The following is a 23,259-nucleotide window of genomic DNA, read 5'->3' as shown; positions in this document are numbered from 1 at the left end:
CCCACAAACTGCTTTCATAGGGGAATAATGTGCCGACGTCATATATAATGGGGACAACATGTACCTACTGGTTTCGCGTTAATATTTGTAGAAAATGAAAACAGGGTTTTAGAGAATCAAAGTTTAATATTATTTTGGGCATAACTATTTGCGTTGAAACCGTTAGACAATTAAAAATATTTACTTCTCGTTTACATCACTGACATTCAATGACTTTCGACGACAAATATTAATCCTTGCCAGTAAAATAAATTAGTTCAGCTGAAAATCCGCAACGTGGCGAGGGTCCAATAAAAATTTGTCAGGCTATACATACGAGTATAGGCATTATTGTTATTACAAGTTTAATAACCTCTTTATTAATATCAAACATTGAAAAGGTTTTGACGAGTACCTATTATTTTTCTCATCTTTTTAGTAATAGTAAAAGATGAGTCGTAAGTCGTAACAACTTGGGGTAACAGGATAGAATATTTCTACCCACCTTAACCAAATTGACGTGGGTAGCAGCAAAAGTTTAATTTAAATTTATATCCAACACAAGATCTAATTAATTTATGGCTCATGCATGTGATACCCACAACACAACAAACATCACATCTCTGAACCTACGACGTAGAATGTTAGTAATACTACTAAATGTTGATAAATTGATAATAAATATTTGTATAATGTATCTGTACCGTGTAACGGTCTGCGAAAATTAAAACATTCCAGCTGTCAACCTCACCATAACAATATTTTGCTATGATGCTGTTATCTTAGTAAGGTACAAATCTCGACTGGGGGGCAATTGTAACTAGTCAATTTTTTCCATTATTACACTATGATGTTGAGTTCTACATGTATTCACTGAACACGCCTACCATATATAACCTGTAGACACTCTATTTTGTGAGCCAGGCCAAAGCTCAAGAGCTCAGTTACAGGAGTCCATTTAATCCATTGCTTCCAGTTTCACATGAGGGCATGTCTATGACCCTCGAGCTCTGGTATAGGGGTTTATCATTTAAACCACTGCTTCCAGCTACATTTGCTTTATTACATTGATTATTTCAATTACAGTGTCTATTAATAATCAGGAATATAACATCAATTAATATTTTTTTCTACTCCCGTGTTGTTATTCGTCATTTACAGTGTCGTGCATAGATCGTTAAAAGCCTACATAAAAGATGCCCGCCCCCGCCCGGCGCCCCGCGCACCCACGCATACGATATAGCTCTTAATGCATTGTTCGGAAGCCTTTAAGGGATATAGCGTGGGTGCGCGGGGCGCCGGGGACTGGCGGCGGCGCGGGGGAGTGCGAGCGACAGGGTGAGTGCAGGAACAGAGGGGAGGCCGACGCGTCAAAATACAGGAAATAGTGCGAATTTCACGAAAGTTATTCTAGAAAACTAGTAAGTGCATGGTCGTAGAAAAAGTATTGTATGCAACGGTGTTTAACCGAGTCAAAAAATACTCGTGGCGTCTTTATTAAGAATTTTCGGCTTCGCCTCAAATTGTTACTCACGCCACTTTTGACCTCACTTAAACGCCAGTTGCATATAATATTATATAATATAATACTATCAATAGTCACAATCCGTACAAAACTATTATAACCTAAAAAGTGAAGTCCCGCCAAATCTGACATTTACTGTTGACATTCGTTAAGCCCATCCACAGACGAGCTGCTACGATCAGTATAAGGCCACATACAGAATGTTATTCATTGTGATGCTTACAATTTAATAATGCAAACATTGTAAAACATTGAAAAATGGACCAGTTACATTTGCCCCCAGTGGAGATTTACCCCACTGTACCTTACATATGTTCGGATTGATTGGAACATAAGTTAATATAAACGGACTAAGAATTTAGAGCAATGTAAGAGTATGTAAAACAAAAAGGCAAAGATATACGAGAATAATACTGGGTGTTTAATACAAAAATTACTCGTCATATTTACAAAGCTGTTGCGAAAGATCCAGTATAGCGCATGATCCACTGTATCCAACCTCCTTTTTAATTTTGTATAACCTTCCTGTTCCAACAACAATTGCTTCAAAACTTTTACGAGCACACGACGTGAAACCGATATGTGCTCATAAACTCCCGACTCCCGTCACAACTTTACTAGCTACACGTGAGGATCATTATGAGAATTTTACATAAGTACGTAAGTAAAGTTCAGGCTTCGTATTTTGTTTCAAGTTGCGGAATGTATAAGTTTGTGAAAGAAACATGTATTCTTTATAGTAGAGCGGCGAGAGGGTCTCGGAAAAAGTTGATGTGACTGGAGAGTATACTGCTGACAAGTGGTATCGTTGTGATCGGTAGACTTTACTGAGTACGAAATAATGACTTGTCGCATTCTCAGACTGTGGGGGGGTTAACTATGACGTCACAAAGATCGCGGTCCCGGGTTTCAATTTTTTGCCAATTTGTCTAGAACCCCTTATCCAATTTTGAAAAATGAGGTGTCGATTGAAAGCGTATAACATGCTGATTAAGATTTCTTATAAGTGAAAAGTATAGTTTTGTTAGTTATTTTTTAATTAACAATAATGCAAAAAATACGTTTTTTTTACTCTCTTTTTTGATTTTTGTGACTCAAAAAGGCAATGAAAACGGCCACTTAGCTAAAAAATATGTTATATAAATCATTTAACTACATTATTAAGTTATCTGTTGCTTTTTAAATTTCTACGATCAGATAATAAATAAGCAAACTACAAGCACATACCTGTAGGCGGGGAGTACCGCTTGACACGCGTTCCCATACATTCGGCGTCTACCAAATTACACCTCGCGCAAAATTCGTTTCAAGCAGATATACCTCTAATCTTATTCATCGTAACCTATCAATATTGATATCATTTGAAAGTACAATTAAAGTCCTTTAAGAAACAATATCAACCATTTTCTTAAAATCAATAATCGCCAGTCTACAGTGGTTACAAAGAAAAAAAGCGGGGATGCAATTTTACGGGTTCTCTAGGTTTGATACCCTAGACGAGTTTAAAAGGGGAGGTAAAGGTTACATATGGGTTGTTCTCTGGCCTGAAAGCTACACAGAGGCCCAGGGGAGGAAAAACTAGGGTTTAAGTTTAGTTTTAAGTAATTTTTTTCTTTTATTTGTTGATTTTATTGTGTTTTTTTTTTTTTGTAATTTTATCAAGGATACACGTTGGTTTCTTTTGCTGAAAATTCCCTTTTTTATGAGAAATGTGATAAATTTCATGGCATTTTCCGATAGAGACTTAAATTAACTTTCAAATAAGGCCACATAGTCATACTTTTACTTATATAATACCAAGTAATACCGTTTGAAAAACGACTTAGAGGTGCGGTTTTTTGACCCAGTAGGTAATAAAAAGTAATCGTAAAATCAAAACGATTGGACTTCGGTCGTTATACACATTAAATCACTAAAATGAAGTTACCTATAATGTTTTAGTAATTATAATCATCACTTTTAGCCACTTTTCTCAAAACATAATTATTCAGCAGAAGTCAAGATAACATTAAGAGCATATTTTTTTTTTGTCTTTCCCATCACGGAACAATGGTATTCCGGACCTTTGGGAGGCGTGCGCGGGGCCGAAGCCAACACGTAGAGGCCCTTTCGACACTTTAATGGAATGTAAGGGGTACACCGAGCGGATGTTGCCCTTGCCCGTATCATGGGACACACGCAGAGGCAACACCCGCCAGGGTGTAAGGACTATTTGAGAGTTAATGGAATCTAAAATGAACTGGTCTATTTTGATGAAAGTGATGGACTAAATACTGGGTTATGGATAAAAAACCGGACGCCTGCCTAATAAAACGGTATCCAATTTTATTTCCGGCAGACGGTGACTCGTCCCCACAAGATGGGCCCCCACAAAAAGCGACATCCAGGATGAGAGCATATTTATTATTAATAATGCGTTATAAATATGAAATAGTTGTTGGGGTACACTTGATAAGTAAAAGTATGACTATGTGGCCTTATTTGAAAGTTAATTTTAGTCTCTATCGAAAAATGCCATGAAATTCATCTCATTTCTCATAAAAAAGGGTATTTTCACAAAAAAAAAACCAGCGTGTATTCTTGATAAAATTAAAAAAAATTAAACACAATAAAATCAACAAATAAAAGAAAAAATAACTTAAAACTAAACTTAAACCCTAGTTTTTCCTCCCCTGGGCCTCTGTGTAGCTTTCAGGCCAGAGAACAACCCATATGTAACCTTTACCTCCCTTTTAAACTCGTCTAGGGTATCAAACCTAGAGAACCCGTCAAATTGCATCCCCGCTTTTTTTCTTTGTAACCACCGTAGACTGGCGATTATTGATTTTAAGAAAATGGTTGATATTGTTTCTTAAAGGACTTTAATTGTACTTTCAAATGATACCAATATTGATAGGTTACGATGAATAAGATTAGAGGTATATCTGCTTGAAACGAATTTTGCGCGAGGTGTAATTTGGTAGACGCCGAATGTATGGGAACGCGTGTCAAGCGGTACTCCCTGCCGACAGGTATGTTCTTGTAGTTTGCTTATTTATTATCCGATCGTAGAAATTTTAAAAGCAACAGATAGCTTAATAATGTAGCTAAATGATTTATATAACATATTTTTTAGCTAAGTGGCCGTTTTCATTGCCTTTTTGAGTCACAAAAATAAAAAAGAGAGTAAAAAAAAGTATTTTTTGCATTATTGTTAATTAAAAAATAACTAACAAAACTATACTTTTCACTTATAAGAAATCTTAATCAGCATGTTATACGCTTTCAATCGACACCTCATTTTTCAAAATTGGATAAGGGGTTCTAGACAAATTGGCAAAAAATTGAAACCCGGGACCGCGATCTTTGTGACGTCATAGTTAACCCCCCCACAGTCTGAGAATGCGACAAGTCATTATTTCGTACTCAGTAAAGTCTACCGATCACAACGATACCACTTGTCAGCAGTATACTCTCCAGTCACATCAACTTCAAAACTAGACGACTTTTTTCAATTCCGCCGCCTTACTATTAGGCATTAAAGCAGGTTAAATGCAGCAAGTTTAACTCAATATTTTGACTAACTATATGTGTTGTTTACTAAGCAAAAAGCTTGTAACAAGCTAAACAATATACAAAATCGTGTCGTCTTTGATATATTTAGTCGCAAGCGACAGTGATAATAACCTAGTTCTTTCTTCGTTCGTTCTTTCTTATGTATATCTGGGTAACACTAACACTAGGTATGTACAGGCTCGATAGAAAGATAATAAATAACCTATTAACCTGGCATACCTAAGTACCTACAAAAATGTTTTTTTTTTTTCTTTTTTTGGAAGGGTCAAAACAAGAGAAATTTGATTTTCAGAACTATGAGTAGATAACTGTGATAAGGTGCCTCATTACAAATCATTATTATACGTAATGCTTAGTTATTTGTCACATGCAATATTTAAAGGGTTTAATAGGGTTTAACTCGCGGAAAAAACACTCTCCCATGGAAAATGTCAGGGTCATGCAGGTAAAATTTATGAAACACCAATCTTGTTCTGGCGTTGAAGTGAGCCCAAAGTAAAAACAGCTCAGTATGACCAATATATACCTCATATATATATTCACCCCCAAATTATTGCAGGTGACTAAAATAAACAAACTAGGAAAACGACTAAATAGACCGAAATGATTGCACCTTAAGGATGAGTACCTAAGTTTCAGGATTTCCGTAAGAATGACCTACTTGGTATAAATCAGTTCTGTAATTATTGTAATTAAGAACATTACCTCGTTTCCGAACGAAATGAAAAAACATGTGAGTGTTGAGTAAGTAATGAAGTTTCCCGGCGCGTCAGCAGCCCCAGGCTCGCGGCGACGCCTCAATTACTGCCCTTGCTCCCCGCTTTTATTTACCTACCCTGCAAGATTGCAAAAGTAAGGATAAACCATTTTTTTTTGACATGTACTTAAAACTTATTGATAAAAGTATATAATGTTACATTCTAAATAAACCTATGAATAAAACTAAATATAAAAATAAACACAAAAAATCCTACTGGAAGACTGACTCCTCCCAGTGCAACCCCCACGGTGCCCATTACTCTTGCCGCGTTACCGCGTTGAATAGCAATGGACAGATTGGACAGCCTTTGCAACAGGAATGACCCAGAGCACGGGTCAAGGCCTCTTCCCTGTAGGCAGCGCCCCACTTCCCTAAGGCAGGTTTTTGCCTCCATGGACCGACAACCGGACGTCTCTACCTAAGCTGGGACAAACAGGTAATTTGTGAGCGCCGAGTACTTCTGCCGCTTTTATAAAGCCGCCAACTCATCGCCTGCACCCTTGACTTGATGGTACGACAGCGGTGCAAAGGGGCAACAGTACTTACCTTACACATATTTCAACAGAACATTAGTTTGATATGCTTTGGTCACAGAATACATATTAGTATAAGTACAGAAAGCTCTCTCCAAAAACCCGTTTAAAGAAATAACGACTCATGCTACGATACTATTAAGTTCAAATTCCGATCACGCAACGCTAAATGCCTACTATAAGTGCGCTCTCTTTCTATTGCGTAACTCGTACCTTTTCTGACGATATCCAGGTTGTCTCCTTTTAAAAAATAATATAATCTTATTATTTAATTACTACCTTTTTTATATTGCTCTACTTTAGCTCGAAAAAAACCTAAGATATGTCTTAGTGGTAGGTATGTAGGTTTAATTCTTAATAAATTCGCGTGTAACTAGTTAGGCGTACTTACTTAGGTAGCTTAATTGAAACAGACCTGATATTACCTACTCAAAGGCCTTGAATAATTCCGCCCTTTAGTTATTTTTGTAAACAAATGCGGTTTCGAATAGTACGTATCACGATAAAATATCAATTTTGTGACAGCGGTCGAATCAGTACGTAGATATGCGACGAACAACTCTCGCGCGTGCGTCACCACTCGCCCGTGAGACCCTACTGGTTTGCCCCTCGCGAGGGGTACTTACAGTTCGATGCCTACACGCGCGAGTGAGACAGGCCTGCTTTGGCGGAACGCCAGAACGCGATTGGTCGCATGTACCTATTCCACACTTGGCTTAGCTTATTTTTGGTGTCCGTATGCCAAGTCCTTCCGAAGTAATATATAAGTCAAAGCTTACCCTCCACTCAGACCCTTGATTCAACAGCGCACCGTTGACGCTATAAAAATTAAATTTATACTTTTGGACACTCGGCCACAAACAGAATTCTAGAGAAGGGGTCATTACTGAGAAAGAAGTTTTATTAACAATGTATACAGGATGGATATAATTATTATTTCATCGTCCTCCTTGCGTTAGCTCGGCATTCGTCTCGGCTCGTGGGAGCCGCGATTCAGCTTTGACAAGAAATCCTAGGATTTAGCGGAGGCATTAATTTTACGAATGCGACTGCCATTTGACCTTCCAACCCAAAGGGTAACTTAGGCCTTATTGGATTGGATATAGCCCGATTTGTCCGAAAGCGACTGGCATGAATTCCGAAAAATTGGTACGAGCCGGGGTTCGAACCCGCATCCTCTGGATCACAACTCGCACGCTTTTACCGCTAAGCGACCATTATCATTTATGTTTTTTAAATCATGCAATGATTATGCCTTTAAATTCTTCATTCTCCTTGTGTTATCGAGGGAGGGGAGCCCCCCTGGCTTGGCAACTAATTCCGATATTATTTGGCGTAGATACAAGTTTTTTACGAAAGCAACTGACATTCGAACGTGAGTAACGTGACGTTCCAACACTTCCAACCCAGAAGGTAAACTAGAATTAGTTTTCTTAGGGCCACTTGCACCAATGAATATGAAGGGTTAACCCGAGGGTCAATCCACCATTTTAGTGGTTGGTGCAAGTGAGCCTTACAATGTTCTCATCCACCGAATAGCAAGTAATAAATGTCATAAATGACAATAAATTTCATACTTAAAGAAAAAATCATTAGTATGTACGTGCCGGAGTTGGAACCTTCAGAATGAAAGTTGAAAGCACGCTCTTGGCGCTAAGCCATGCATCAGCGCTTCTACTTAATATGCCTAATTTTTATAATAACCAACTACTTTAATCAAAAACACTGATAAAAAAGTAGAAAAGTAGAAAAATGTCCTCGATAGCAAATACTTCATGAACAGAATGTTGGTGTAATAAATAAAAGTGGTTTGATGTTGTTTCAGCATGTTTGATTAGTGTATTGTCATTTCGTGTGTTTAGACGAGCAGCCGAGCGAACGATAGATGTTGCCGCTAAGTGTTTACTTAGCGCATTATTGCAGGAAACATCGTGAGAGTGATTCATACCTCTTGTTTTCACAGTAGTTTTCAAGAGTGGTATTTAAAATACAAACTAACAACTACTAAAAAATAAATCATTGTATTCAATGTGTTCGCCATCGCTGTTCGCTCAGTGAAATAATAAAATCGTGAAAGTTAATGAATTTAACCGTGGAGCGAGAAAAGAAACATTTATCATTGGATCGACGAGGCGATCGGCCAATGAGTCTAGCTGTAGTCGTAATTTGCAGCTATCACGAATAACGCTGTTAGCTTAAAATTTCCGAGACCAGTTTGCAAGCTTGAGAACGTAACTCTTTGACTTATAATAAATAAGTATTTTGTACTCGTTCAATATTACAGTCGGTTTTAGTTTTACGACCCATTTCGACTGAAAAGCTTTACTTCCACTCATCTGCGTTGAATAAATGATCACACCCAACTGCACTTAAATATTAATCCATTAATGTGTAAATAATTGTGTACGTACATAGTTTTGATGATAAGAAGCTGAGCACTCCTTGAGTTGCAGGCATTCATAGGTTACGGTGACCGCTTTCCATCAGACGGACCGTATGCTTGTTTGCCAAATTGCCACCGACGTAGTATTAAAAAAAAAGCATATACCTAATATTAGGTGGGTACCAAGTACATGGAACCAGACCTTCACGACTAATAAGTTTACCTGTATACCTACTTCAAGTACGTATACAGCCCCCCAGCAGCAGCAGCAGCGGCAGCAGTTATACGGCTACGCTAGCTTTGGCAGCCACATATGGAACAAGTTGCTAACACTATCAGAGAATGATCTCGACCGTGCTCGTGACGTGACACGCGAAACTAAAAGTCAGTGAACATTACGTACCTACCGCAGTTTATATAGTAGGTATAAATAGTTAGAAACTCTAAATAAATTGAGCTACACCCGTAGCGCCCCACCTATTAAATACTATCATAACTGATGATGCCTACAAATTTATTTATTTTTTCAAAATGTGTATTGACGTAATATCCTGATTTTATAATAAAGAAATATGACATTTGGTCTTATAAAAAATAAAAACACGCAAAAATATTTGGGGAAAATATGATTTTAGCCACTTTCAGGCTGCGAAACAGTGCCATCTAGTTTTAAGCCTAAAAGGTCCATACATTTCAGGGGTACGCTCCGTACGCTTTTCTGTATGGGCTTTGTCTGTCCCGTATTAAATTGTTCTTGGTAATAGGTACCTACTTGAAATTCATATCTCAAGAACAGACTACAGTATGCACCAGAACTTTCACAATATCGAATAAATAAATATAGGACCTCACACAGACTGACAGTCCCACGGTAAGGTTAAGAAGGCTTGTGAAATTTGATTGATACAGATATGTACGAAGATTACTAGGAGGTTTTGATACCAAATTGACAATTTTTGTACCTGTTTGGATCACAGATACAACGGTTCTAGTGAATACGTGCGTACAGTTGAGGAGTTTTCTAACTAGTTAATGACAAACTTAATCAGTGTTGTCTCAGCACAGCATCTGTCACTCTGTAAATTATAATCCTCTTGTGACGTCTCCCGAGACTACGAGTCTACGATTAATGTTTTCTGTCTAAGCTGGGGGCAGGTCAGGGCATAAACCTCAGAGTGACGACGGACCGGTGCGGTGGTCACTCGTACAAGGCTGTCGGATATAACCGACAGCGCAGAGGCCGAATTCAATATTCAGTCGATTAAAACCGAAAAGTCGCCTTGCTCTCGCCACGATTGGTCAATATGTCCAAAAATACGCGATGTTTGCTGGTTGATACGAGTAGCAAGCCGTTATTGTTTTTTACTGATATTTGGCGCATGGATGTTTATTTAACACAATAATTTTTTTTTTAATAAATAGACAGCAAATAAATAAGCTAAACGCATTTTGGTTTGGTTATAAATGTGAGATATGGAACTTTCGGGTATAATAGGATGACATCGAACGTATAGACACATGTATGCATTGAATAAACCCTGACACTTATTTATATACCAACCTAAATAGACTGCATCAGAAACAAAAACCATAACACATATGAGGTACAAGATACTTACTATTTCTATAAAGATTATTTATATCTCCATATAAATAGTCTAAGCCTCTTGAGCGTACCGTGGAGCTTAGTCAGTCTGTGTCCTATAATACTTGAAAGGATGTCTTATATTTATTATTATTTCTTTATTTATACTGGGCAAAAATACCGAAACATACCTACTTTAAAGTCTACTACACATACTTATACATGACATATAAGTATAGGTAATGAAATTAATTACAATGTGCTGGTTGATAACATATTCAGAAGGTGAATCTTAGTGTAGTTCTCGTTTTAGTGTTCTTAACTACATCTCACTCCAGCGTCTATGAATACTTAGGCCATTGTGCTTCAGTAACGAGTGGTATCGATTTTTCCGCCGGGTCCCGGTCCATACAGATATGGCACCGTGAGCTTGCGGGCAGCTAACTGACGTCGGTTTCGCACGGCCTCTTAATAATTGCTCTTAGATTTGTTCCGAGCCGCAATATGGGCGAACCTTCTAAATCTTTTGAGTTATATCACCCAAAACGGCAATTTCCCTTTATTTCTATCGTGAAAACTCGGCGCGCACTCATTTACATACACTTTGCTGACCCAGCGGCGATAAAACCCTTTTTATAGCAGTAAAAAAAGATTTCTGAGGTTCAACAAAGCATTCTTTTCTATCTACAGATAGTCAATTGGCATCGGTCCTTACCTAGAATTGCCACATGGTTTCACATCACATATTTAATATTTTTGTTTTCAAGAACTGTATTATCTTATGTATAAACTGTATGATGCGAAACATATTTATGTACCCAAATGTTAAGCACTTTCTAAAGAATTACTATTCAGGTGAGACTGATGAGAGTGACGAAATGATGTCTTCAACTAAAATCAATTAAAATTATCTACAAATATATATGTATAATTGTATAATGTATATAGGTAGACATCGGGTTTCTTTAAACTCGATAATTACATCAAGTGGCACTGAAACTTGAGCAAGTTCATGTGCTCTGCCTACCTCGTTAGGGAACAAAGCGGTGAGTTTATGCATATATGTATTTATAGATAAACATATCTATAAGTAATTTACTTTGGAATAACTTGAATATATATGTAATAAATAAATCGTATTTTTACCTATAGACGCAAATATTTTTTTGAAATCCGGCTTACTGAACATCTGAAAGAGTTCTTCTCCTCCTTTTTCAGATAAGTTTTGTATAAACATAATAAAATTTGCTTAATGCCAGTCCCTTTTTGTTACAAAACTTTTTGTACAAAACGAAATAAATTCAAAAGCTTTATAACCTGTATCAAAGTTGTGGAAGTGATCTGCATACTAAATATTTCCATTGAACCGAATTTACAAAGCATAAGACGGGTCTGAACACGAATATAATACTTATTTACTTTTCCAAATGATGCAATGCATAGTCAAATAAAACTACACACTGGTAAAACATATTATTTAAGAATACCTAATACCTATGTGTTTTTAAAAACGATCACTATAATAACCCCTTTATGATGGACTATGGATTATTACGTGCGATGACCAACCATGATGTATGATGCACGGTTTTTTAATTGCCTAAGGCCCACTTGCATCAACCACTTAACTCGGGGTTAGTGGGCTGTCTTCTGTCAAATTCCATATAAAATGGTGGGTTAACCCTCGAGTTAACCCACCATTTCATCAGATTATACATATATCGAAGTGTCCAAGGTGTTTACAAATATCTGAACACGTCAGGGCGCGTTCAAATTTGAACGCCCCGGCCGCTCCGATAATATCTAATAGCGACTGTACCACACAGGTACTGCAACATTACCAACATCATATGCTGCAAATCAAATGCTGCAATATTACCTACCCTGTGCCTATGCCTAATATTGCCTGGCTAAAAACAGTGATTTATTGCCAAAAAGCCGTTTATAATAGGCTTTTATAATGGCGGTCACTGCCCTATCTCCCAAGACTTCGATATAGACACCTATTTTGATTAACTACCATTTTAGACCCAGGCAATGTTAGACAGGGTAGGCGAAGTTGCATTTGAGATATAGTACCATTTCTGAATCTAAGTACTAAGTACATTACATCTATTGGTGCTATTTATTGGTTTCGTTTTACATGTTTGTTTTTTTTTATGTTCGGTGGTCAAAGTTGAAAACCGTGATTTTTTACCAATTTTATATGTAAAGTCTACAAATCCAAATTAATTTCGAATTGAAAATTGACCCGTGTTGAAAATATTCGATATTGAAATGTAATTATGTACTTCCTGTTTACATCCGGATTTTTATTTATTGACTTCAATGTTCGAAATGCCAAATAATGCCAGCTACATTTTAACCTCTGATAAATTACGGAAAGCAAATGAAGATCATACAAATATCAATTCTCATTATGGCGTTTTATGTTTACTTGTCACTGGCGGCATTACTTTAATAATATAAAACAAACATTAATAATGACTACTTTCGGGAGCTGTGATTAGTTTCGTTAGCTGCCCCTTGTTCGTAAGAATCATAAGATATTTCCAATATTTACTAGTTATTTGTTTTCAAAATCATCATTTAAACGTCAATTCTACCAGCCAGCTTTGGACATCAAGTTAAAAGTATGAAGTTACTTTGCAATAAGTTTTCGAAGTATCAAGAGAGCCTATTTCAATAGCAGTTAGTGTGGTGAAAATATATATTTTTGTGTTCAAATGATGATATGAGAGTAGATATAGGAAAAAAGAATATGTTTTATGCTATTTAGACGACGACGGCAGTTGCTCTACAATGTGCTACGACGTAGCTCGTAGCAACTGAATCCCGAACCTCGCTCGTCCCAGAACTAATTCAAAATAAGAGTTAGTTAAAATTTCATTTCAATTGGTATGGATAGTATGGATTTATTTGATCGTATACATAATTAATAAGCACTTAAAATATATTTGTTAAAAACTTGTTGAATAAATATTAGCTTTGAAAAGCGTTTCAGACGTTTCATGTGACATAAATAACTTGTAATGTTAAACAATAGCTCAAGTTCACACTTGATCTACGTGAAGTACATACTGATCCATTAAAGTAAAAGGTTATCGACGTGCTCGTGGTTTCCGATCAGTATCGAGTGACATAAATACGCTGATCATCGACAGAGTACCGCGCGGTCGAACGGCGAGGCGTGCCCGAGGCCCGAGCTCGGCCGCTCGTAAAACAGGATGTCGCCCTTACAAAAATACAGTGTCACCGCCCAAGCACTGAACAATCCCTCCGCGGTACTACGAATACTAAAACATTAGGTCTATGGATTTAAAGTCAAATTAAATTTTGTTTAGTTGTTCAACTCATTGTATGCGCAGTTTCCGCACAAATATACTTATGTCAATATACCTAGTTCAACATAGAACAGAACTAAGTTGATATTGCTTTGTTTGTTTGATTGATTACTTGTACGACAAAATTTAGACCGACGTTGCAAGATACACTGAAAATTAACAATTACATTTTCGTAATATGTTAAATTTACTTGTATACGTTAATCTTCGTGTTAAAGTAATTTGTAGTCGTGTCAATTTTATTTCATACTAGCTTTTTCCCGCGGCTTCGCTAGCGTTAGAATGAGACAAAAAGTAGCCTATGTCGCTCTCCATCCCTTCAACTACCTCCACTTAAAAAATCATGTCAATTCGTCGCTCCGTTTTGCCGCGAAAGACGGACAAACAAACAGACACACACACTTTCCCATTTATAATATTAGTATGGTTTTTCTAAATCTGCATACGCTTCCGGCGTAAATCACAAAGGAACCTCTGACTTGCCTCTGACCCAAAATTAGGTTCACGTACCTTCCTTTTCTATCCGTAAATTGGAAAATAGTGTTCCGTAAGCAATATCATTCTCTGGCGCTCACTACTTACTATCTGTCGAATAGATACGAAGTTATTTTCTACGGAATCATCACTTTTCCTTTAACTTTTCGCCTTATTCTTGTGCTACAATGAAATATAAATAAAAAGTGAAGTGTTCAACTAGGGTACATATGTTAAAATGAGTTACTTATAGAACTTACTGCAAAGGTTTAAATGTAAATCTTAAATACTTTTAAATTCATTGAATTTTTAAAGGTCCGGTGATTAATTAGGTAATTTAACTCTAAGTCTATATTCAGCTGACAACATGGCAAGGTGATTAAAATATTTCATAACAGAAATCTGCCGTTTTATCTGCAATTAAGAACAGCGCAAGAAAAGATTAGCTATAATCTTGGCTCTAATTTCTGTGTAGGAAATTTATTAAGTGTAGGTATCTACACCTACACTTAATAAATTTCCGAGAGGCGAAACGATCTTTTGCTTTATGACTATAAAAATTCCGCCTTTCGAGTTCATAATAAAAGAACGTAAGAGCTGGAAGTAAATGAATCGTTAAAATCTCATTCCTCACTCTTAAACATCATTTCTGGACGGGGTCCCTCAAAATGAGTGGACATTACAGAGTAATGACCATGTGGACTGGAGGCGCAACTCGTTCCAACCCGTTTTATGCTTTATTGGCGTCGTCAAACACACCGTCAAATGATTTTAACCAAGCAATTATCGTTCAAACCAATAGCTTCAAAGCAATTCTACTTATAACAAAGTGATATTCGATAGCTAAATACTCGGGTATTCCTAAGTTTACTAACTTAATTAAAGTACCTGTCCAAGTTTAGTAAATTAATTAAAGTCGATTGAGACATTTATTTATGATGTCAAAAATATTTTTAAAACCTGTAAAGCCCGGTGCCTATACGGAGAAATGCTGTGAAGGTATTTCCGTGGAAGAGTAGCGATAAGAATATTTTATTTTCTCCGCCATGGCGCTCATCGCTAGCCGTTACCTTTTTATAGTCGACCTTTTTTAGCAGTATGCTCCCAAGTTACACACTAAATGGAAAGGTAACTGTAATTATTTTTGTTAAATCCAACTTCAAACGTCGCCAAAGGCTAATTCCGATATCTTTAGCTTTTATAAATATGGCTACATTATGGAAAAATAGATTTATTGACAGCATGACCATTATTATGATAACAACTCATAGCAATTGAACAAGTCATCAGTGATTTATGAATATTTAATTTTATATATGGTTTATTTTATTTAGTATTTTTCTGATGAATCCATCAAAGAATTTTACAGGGCCCCATTCACAGGGACGAAGAGTGATTTGATACACCAGACAAGTGACACTGCTAAACCTGAAATTACACAACACACCAATGGGCGACGAATCTCAAAATAAAATTGTGCCTACCGGCCATGTCGTCACTTTACTGGTAGAATAGAATAGAATATTTATTTTTATTAATTGTACATCGTCACATTCATCTTTCATAGGTACACTATTTACAATTAGGTAAAATAATCATAAGTATTTCAAAATCACAATAAAATCATTACATTAAATTATAAAAATTAATAATTAATTAATTAAATCACATAAATAAATTAATAATTAACGTTCAACTTAATTTGTTCATAATAATTCTCTCATCCAAGGTTTATTTTGACACATTACTCATCGAGAAACTCTCTCACAGAGTAGTAATGGGCTACCAAGAAACATTAAAGAGAATATATACCTATTTACAGTATTTTAGACACAAAACACTGTAATAATTCTGCACCTTTACGTATTTAATGGTTTAATCTCGATTAACTTTTTCATTCATTTCAATTTTTATTTCTATTTTGCGAAGATAAGTACCTACCTACTATATGTATAGCTATCGGTAATAACTAGTCATAGGCACAGTATAATAAAGAGTACTATCGTACAGTATGGCCACTCCCGCTCCCCGCTGAAAGTGCCGCCTACCCCCTCTCGGTTACCTCACAGTTAGCGCCTGTCAAAAACGCGAACAGTCGACCTGTCATGTCTCACTCATACAAGCATGGTACGCGTGTAGGTGACACGAGCTTAGACTGTGTGCTAGGAACGCGCCTCTTTCATATATTCGCCAGTGTCCGAGGTGTGTCATAGGCACCTAGGTAGGTACTATTACGACAAACTCGACAACACACCGAAACGGAATGGAAAGATTTTCTAAGTGTTTTCTAGCGGTTAGGTCTTTCGTTTCGTTTAGTCATTGTCAGGTAAGAAATGTTGTATTTTCTAAACTATCTGCATGTTCCTATCACTTTTCCTTAGCCTAATCAAGACCTTGGCTTTTATGCACTTGGTTTTTAAACTTAATAATGAATGGTATGAAAAATGAAAAAGATAATCGTAACGTGACAGACCAATTTTATATTTACATATAATGTGGAAAAAAAATACAAGTTACCTACTAGGTACAAGTTCCTTCAGTTTTTCATGTCAAAACTAGGACGCCTAGTAAGCTACGCTACGGAGCATGAACGATTGGCATCTTGTGTACGCAGGCAGTCTTTCCAATATATTCGCATACCGATGTAGCTCCGCATTTTATACACGTTTTAGAGTTGCAGGCATCTTATCCGCAGCTTTCCGTGTCATGACCTCTTGTAAGTTTTTTTCATTTTATGCTGTAGATATGTAGAGTTGAACTATTGAATAAATAGTTTAACAAAATGCCATTGTTTTAGTCAAGAGCGGTTATTCAAGTTTTACAGAAGCAGCATGAAAGTAATACAGGTATACCTACTTAGTTACAGAATTTAAACCAATGGTCACATTAGGTAGTGTGATCATAAGAAATTCCTAATTTTACTTGTATGCTATTTTGATGTATTAATTTAAATACAGTAAAAAAACATCAATGCTCGTAGGTTTAACCATTAAGACAAACCCTCGTCGTAACGAACAAATATTATTGTGCCCAAATGTAACGCAAGCACGCGAGCTAATTGGACACCAGCGCAACCGAGTAAAGCGCCATTAGCTCTACGTGCGATCACATCAAATCGGGTATAAGTAACTCCTTCACAAATATTTGTTAATCGTTTTCGCTGAGCTAATATGTTGGAGATGAAAGGATTAATATTGGCAATTTTTCTCTCGTCATCCGAGCAACAGGTAAACCATTGTATTGATGGCGAAGACCATTGAGAGTATGTAGGTACCTATAGACGTGCAGCGGCGGCGTGCCGAGCGGTGCAGCAGCGGCGTCGCGCGAGTGCACGGCGCGACGGGCTCCGCGCGCGCCAGGTGTGCGGAGGAGCGGTTAGGTCCGTTACTCACGCGAGCGACCGAAGCCGGGGCACGACACTTGTTGTGGTGTGTCAGGCCGCGTGGCCGGGCTCCGGCAGACTGTTGCTCCCGGGCCCGCTTCACTTGTTACGTGCCACCCGCCGACCGCCTCGCTGCCGCGCCGCCCTGCGCCCTGCGCGCTTCGCCCGCGCCGGCCGCCCCGCGCCGCCGACCAACCCCGCCCGAACTCACCGATACCGCTCTTCACTTCGCAGCATCCTTCTCACCTACATACCAACGTCATCTCCTGTCAGGTAAATATGTCAAATCAAACCGATGTATTATTTCCAAACGGCTTCACAGTCATGATTCCAGTGACTCATCTGAATTTAGTTTACCACGAAAAATAAACGATATATATGCAGCAGATATACTTACCTAGAAATATTTTTATTGAAGAGATGGATTCACTAAACAAATTAGATAACTAACTTTTATGAAACTGAAAAACATAAGTACCTACTTCAATAACGATTACGACGGTGCTCGTATACTGACAGTTACTAAAAACATGTTCCTTCAACCCTTATTTTCTTATTTTAAAGACAAATCATCTGCTATGTCACTGTCGTTATCAGCATGATTGACGATTTTTCGTAAAGATGTTAAAAGCGATCAATCCAAAAGTTAATAGATCTAATCGAAGTTAATGAGTCGGCGTTGGGCAAGTAGATTTTGTATTAACTCTTGCTTATTTTGTACTGTCGAAGTTCCACCTATAGTTTAATTTCGTTCAATAAGGCCCTTACGAGAGTATACACTTAGCCTAGTGTCCGAATATAACATATTAATTAGTGTTTAGTACGAGTTCATAATTATAATTTCCACGAAACGTAGAAAATATCTCGGACTATCGTCAGAAATTAAGATTAAACGAGATTATAACTGCCTACCAACCCCCGACATCTCCCATTTTATTGAGAATCTAAATCTGGAGTAACTACAAAATCCCTATGAATGCTCCATCAAGTACCGATTCTACCGATAGGCATATATGTGTACCTACCAGATTTAATTTAATAAACCGTACCTCAAAAAGGAAAAACGGAACCCTTATAGGATCACTCGTGTGTCTGTCTGTCCGTCGTCACAGCCAATTTTCTCCGAAACTACTGAACCGATTAACTTGAAATTTGGCACGCATATCATAAACCTGTGACCCACAGACGGACATGTACTTTAAATTAAGAAAAAATTATAGGGGCCACTTTTGGGGCGTAAAAGTAAAAATTAAAATCAAAGTTTCTAGAACTATATTGTGTTACATATCAAATGAAAGAGAGGTTTTTATAAGTATTTCAAAAATATTTTATAATAATTTTTAGTAAGGTAATTTTCAAGTTATTTAAGAAAATAGGCAAAAAAATTACCATTCCCCCCCCTCTTATCTCCGAAACTACTATGCGTAAAATTTTGAAAAAATACACGAGATAGTTTTTAATCTATAGATTACAGGAAAACCGATTAGAAAGTGTAAGTCGGACTTAAAAGAAAAAAACTCAAATTACGAATTTCACTCACTGCCGCTGCAAGGAGTTACCAAATCTCTTGAAATTGTTTGAGCGCGTTTGAATATTACATACATATACACTCATTTCTGTTTCGTTTAGTTCAAAATATTGATTATTCGCAAAAATGACTTAAGTTCCTACTAAAAAGGAGACGCTTAAGCCCTTCTTCTAGTGTACGGAACTCTTACAACGCGAGTAGAACTCGCACGGCCGGTTATTCGTGATGGTGGAACCTGACATCCAATAATAGCAGTAGGATACTACTGTTAGTAGCAGCGGTATCTTAGTTTATCTAATTTAACACTTTCGCTACCAAGAACCCGACTGTCGGGCACACCGCTCGTAGAAGCGTAGCCGATTACATGGGTTTCCCCGTATGTAGCGAAAATGTCGTAGCGCCGCGTAGAGCCCGGTTTCGAAAGTGTTAAGTAATACGTGAACTGAGACTACCGCAATCTTCCCAAAAGCCGGGTCAAATTCACATGATGTAACTATTTGGGTCCTTTTGTGTGTTTGGGACCTACGGCTCTTTGTTCTGAGGTACTTTGGGAAGGATCGCAGTTCGGGTGTCGAATAAAGTATCCCAGCGTTATTAGTGTTATTACATTATAAGCCATATGTATACTTATGTATAGGTACGTATGTACTTTGCGTACTTGCTTACCTACCTATAAATAAAATGACAATATTAAATTATGAAAATGTACTGATTTGTAAATAAAAATAGAAATAGCTGCATCTTAACATAACCTAACCACAAAATTAAAATTTTGAAAAACCCCCGACCGCGGCGACATAGTGAATCAATTTTTATAAAACATGGCTAAAAACACTCCAACAAAGAAAACTAAATCTAAATCGGTCCTTCCGTTCGGGAGCTACAATGCCACAGACAGACACACGCACAAACAGACAGACTGACAGACAGACAGACACGTCAAACTTATAACACCCCGTCGTTTTTGCGTCGGGGGTTGAAAACCTAACGAGTAAGGAAAATATACGAGTATCGATATTAGAAGGCACCTAGTTTGAAAAGTGGAATCTTGAGCGTTGCGAAGGTTTCCAGACCCAACATTTTCTCCATAGCAACACGAGGGGTATACTAACGTTGAAAAATACCTAGGTAATACAATTAATGGCTTCCTGTCTAGCAATGGAATAATACATAACAAGTAATTGGGTTTTGAAAGGGGAAAAAATACTACCCAACACTTGGCACAATTTACAGATGAAATAAATACTCACTTAAATGAAAGAAAACACGTACTGGCAATCATGATTGACTTCAGCAAGGCATTTGATATCTTAAACCATAGAAAACTGTATCAAAAACTACAGGAAAATGGTATACAGGGGCCTACACTAAATTGGCTAAAAAGTTACCACACAAACAGATACAATACAGTAAGTATAGCAGGAGAGTACAGCGAGATGCTACAGGCAGTACAAGGTACCGCCCAAGGCTCGATAATTGGCCCCACCGAATACCTGCTGTATGTTAACGATATGTGTAACGTACTTAGAGAGGCATCTGTATACCAATTTGCTGATGACACCTGTCTTATTACAGCGGATACTAATGTCAGTGAGGCGGAGAGCAGAATGCAGCGCGAGTTTGATGCACTGTGCAAGTGGTCACATGACTTGGGATTATCCATCAACTATCAGAAAACCAAACTAATGTACATTCACTCTCCCTATATGAAAACTAGCTTGACACCTAAAATTGTAGCACATGAACACATATGCTTACATGATACAAACTCGCGTTGTAACTGCAAATCCTTAGATGTTGTAACACAACATACTTACCTAGGTCTGATAATTGATGATAAATTTAACTGGAGCCCGCATGTAGACCATGTATGTAAAAAATTGAGAGCAATACTCAGTAACTTAAGTATACTTAAAAACAAAATGCCATATAATACACTTCGCCTTATATATATGGCCATGGCTGACTCGGTGATAAATTATGGTATTTCTAGCTATGGAAGAACATATAAAACTTACCTACAACGAATATACAATATACAGTTAAGAATGTTGAAAACCATTGTACCTCTTAAAACTAAATATAAATATAGATATAACTATGATGAATTATTTCAGCAGTGTAAAGTTATGAATGTATTTGATAAAGCCAAACTGGCAGTGATATTGGAATATAGCAATGGCATAGGAGAACTAAACAGGTATACTAGACCTACTAATCTCAGGGCACTTAGTAACATAAAAAACTTCACCCTCCCAAGGAGTACTAACTTACAAAGAGTATGGAACAGCTACTTACCAAATATCCTGAATGGTTTTCCTAGCCATGTTATTGATAATATAGAGGCTAAGCCACATAAGATTAAATATATAACTAAAAAAGCTTTGTTAAACCTTAAGTCATAAATCAAATCGTAAAATATTAAAAGGAGATATAGAATAATTAAAAATACATTTAAGATTTTTGCATGTATTTAATTATAAATGTAAAGATAACCTACTCGTCTTGGCTAACAATCTAGAATAAATATAGATTAGGTCCCTCATGTACATAATAATTCAAGTTTATTTTATTAGAACGTCAACTTTCACTGTAAAGCTTAATAAGCTTACTAAGCACTGTAAATAAGAATACAGACATTTGCGATAAGACCGCGTGATGCCCGAGTAAAATACGGCTTGATTATTGTAATTTTAAATTCCTTAACACACGTTGCCAATTAGTAGCGCTCAGACTCCCGCCAGTAGTGTGAGGTGTACAGTAAGTACCATGCTCCTTGCATTGTATTTAATGACGAACACGTACTGATTGACTGGGTCAACAAGCCAAGCCCGCAAGCCATTTGTTATTTCTGCATGGCCTAATACAATAATTGGGAGGTTCATAAGACAGATGCGGTACTTGATCAAACGCGCTAAAAATGTACCAGCCAGAAACACAACCACCACTACATTTATCATTTTTCTGTTTATTTAGTTTAACTCTGCTGTTTATCATATAATAACTCACGATATTACGTAAATATACGATATCTGACGGGTCGAATCTAAGTGCACGGTAGTGCGCAGACCAAGTTCCAGCAACAGGCCGCGCGCATGCCGTGCACTATTTGTACACGAATCGTTTCAACTCACTTTTGACCCCCCTGTCGCTAAGTGCCTATTGCAAGTACAGAGATAAAATGGTACCTACTACGTAGTCATTTACTAGTACTAAAGCTGTATCTTCAGTAGATCCTGAAATATGACCCTGTGAAATAGTTAATTTTGGCACTCACTGACCAATCCTGTGAGCCACTTCCAATTGTCCTAGCGTTATGAAATTCGGCACACAAGTCGTGTTTCATATGTAGATAAACAAAAAAAAAAGAAATTTAAGGAATCGGCCAAGCTTCTGGTTTCAGGTTCAGGCTTCAGGTTCGGCGCAAGCAGGTTTTCGTGTTGTACCTAAGTAATTTAATTTATTATTTATATTATGAATTGGTAGCGCTGGTAGCCTAGCGGTAAGTGCGTGCAACTTTCGTTCTGGAGGTCGCGGGTTCGAACCCCGGCTCGCACCAATGAGTTTTTCACTGTGCGAAATGTCATTTGATATTTGCCAGTCGCTTTTCGGTGAAGGAAAACATCGTGAGGAAACCGGACTAATTCCAATAAGGTCTAGTTACCCTTCGGGTTGCAAGGTCAGATGGCAGTCGCTTTCGTAAAACTAGTGCCTACGCCAAATCAAATCTTGGGATTAGTTGTCAAAGCGGACCCCAGGCTCCCATGAGCCGTGGCAAATGCCGGGATAACGCAAGGAGGCTGATTTATATTATGAAATTAACCTATTTATAAAATTAAATTAACCTGCCGAGTTCAAATTTAGAAGTACTCTAGAATGGAGGACTGGGTGTGGTGGCGAGTCTTGGGAATGGCAAATGTTTACCAGTGGATCAGGCTATTGGTGAAGATGATTATGATCGATTTTAAAGTGCGTCTAAACTTGGCATTGGATTGGATTTCAACCCTTTATTAGGCGAACAATTAGCCGATAGGAACTTGGCCCCCTTTTTAGCAGGTATGTTTTTGGTGGGATTATAAGGTACAGGCAGGACCAGATTAAGGGTAGAGCGAGTGGAGCGGCCGCTATAAGCGCTAAATGGTAAGGGGGGAGAGGGAGTGAATCGGCCAATTGAAATCAGTTATTTCCATGAGCATATTTACATAATTAAT

The 23,259-nt window shown here is 37.4% G+C and overlaps 1 protein-coding gene across 1 annotated transcript in view; it reads right to left on the bottom strand.

Annotated features, from left to right (window-relative positions):
* LOC125232256 (regulating synaptic membrane exocytosis protein 1) overlaps positions 1 to 17,583 on the bottom strand; it is a 195,316-nt gene extending 177,733 nt beyond the window's left edge. The window contains 1 exon segment of the mRNA XM_048137911.1: positions 17,413 to 17,583. The gene's annotated coding sequence lies outside the window, so the exon portion shown is untranslated.
* Between the last annotated feature and the right edge of the window lie 5,676 nt (positions 17,584 to 23,259).

Source organism: Leguminivora glycinivorella, chromosome 12 (genome assembly GCF_023078275.1).
Source record: "Leguminivora glycinivorella isolate SPB_JAAS2020 chromosome 12, LegGlyc_1.1, whole genome shotgun sequence".
Taxonomy (NCBI): domain Eukaryota; kingdom Metazoa; phylum Arthropoda; class Insecta; order Lepidoptera; family Tortricidae; genus Leguminivora; species Leguminivora glycinivorella.
Note: the sequence above shows the minus strand (reverse complement) of the source record. Positions and strands in the feature narration are given on the sequence as shown.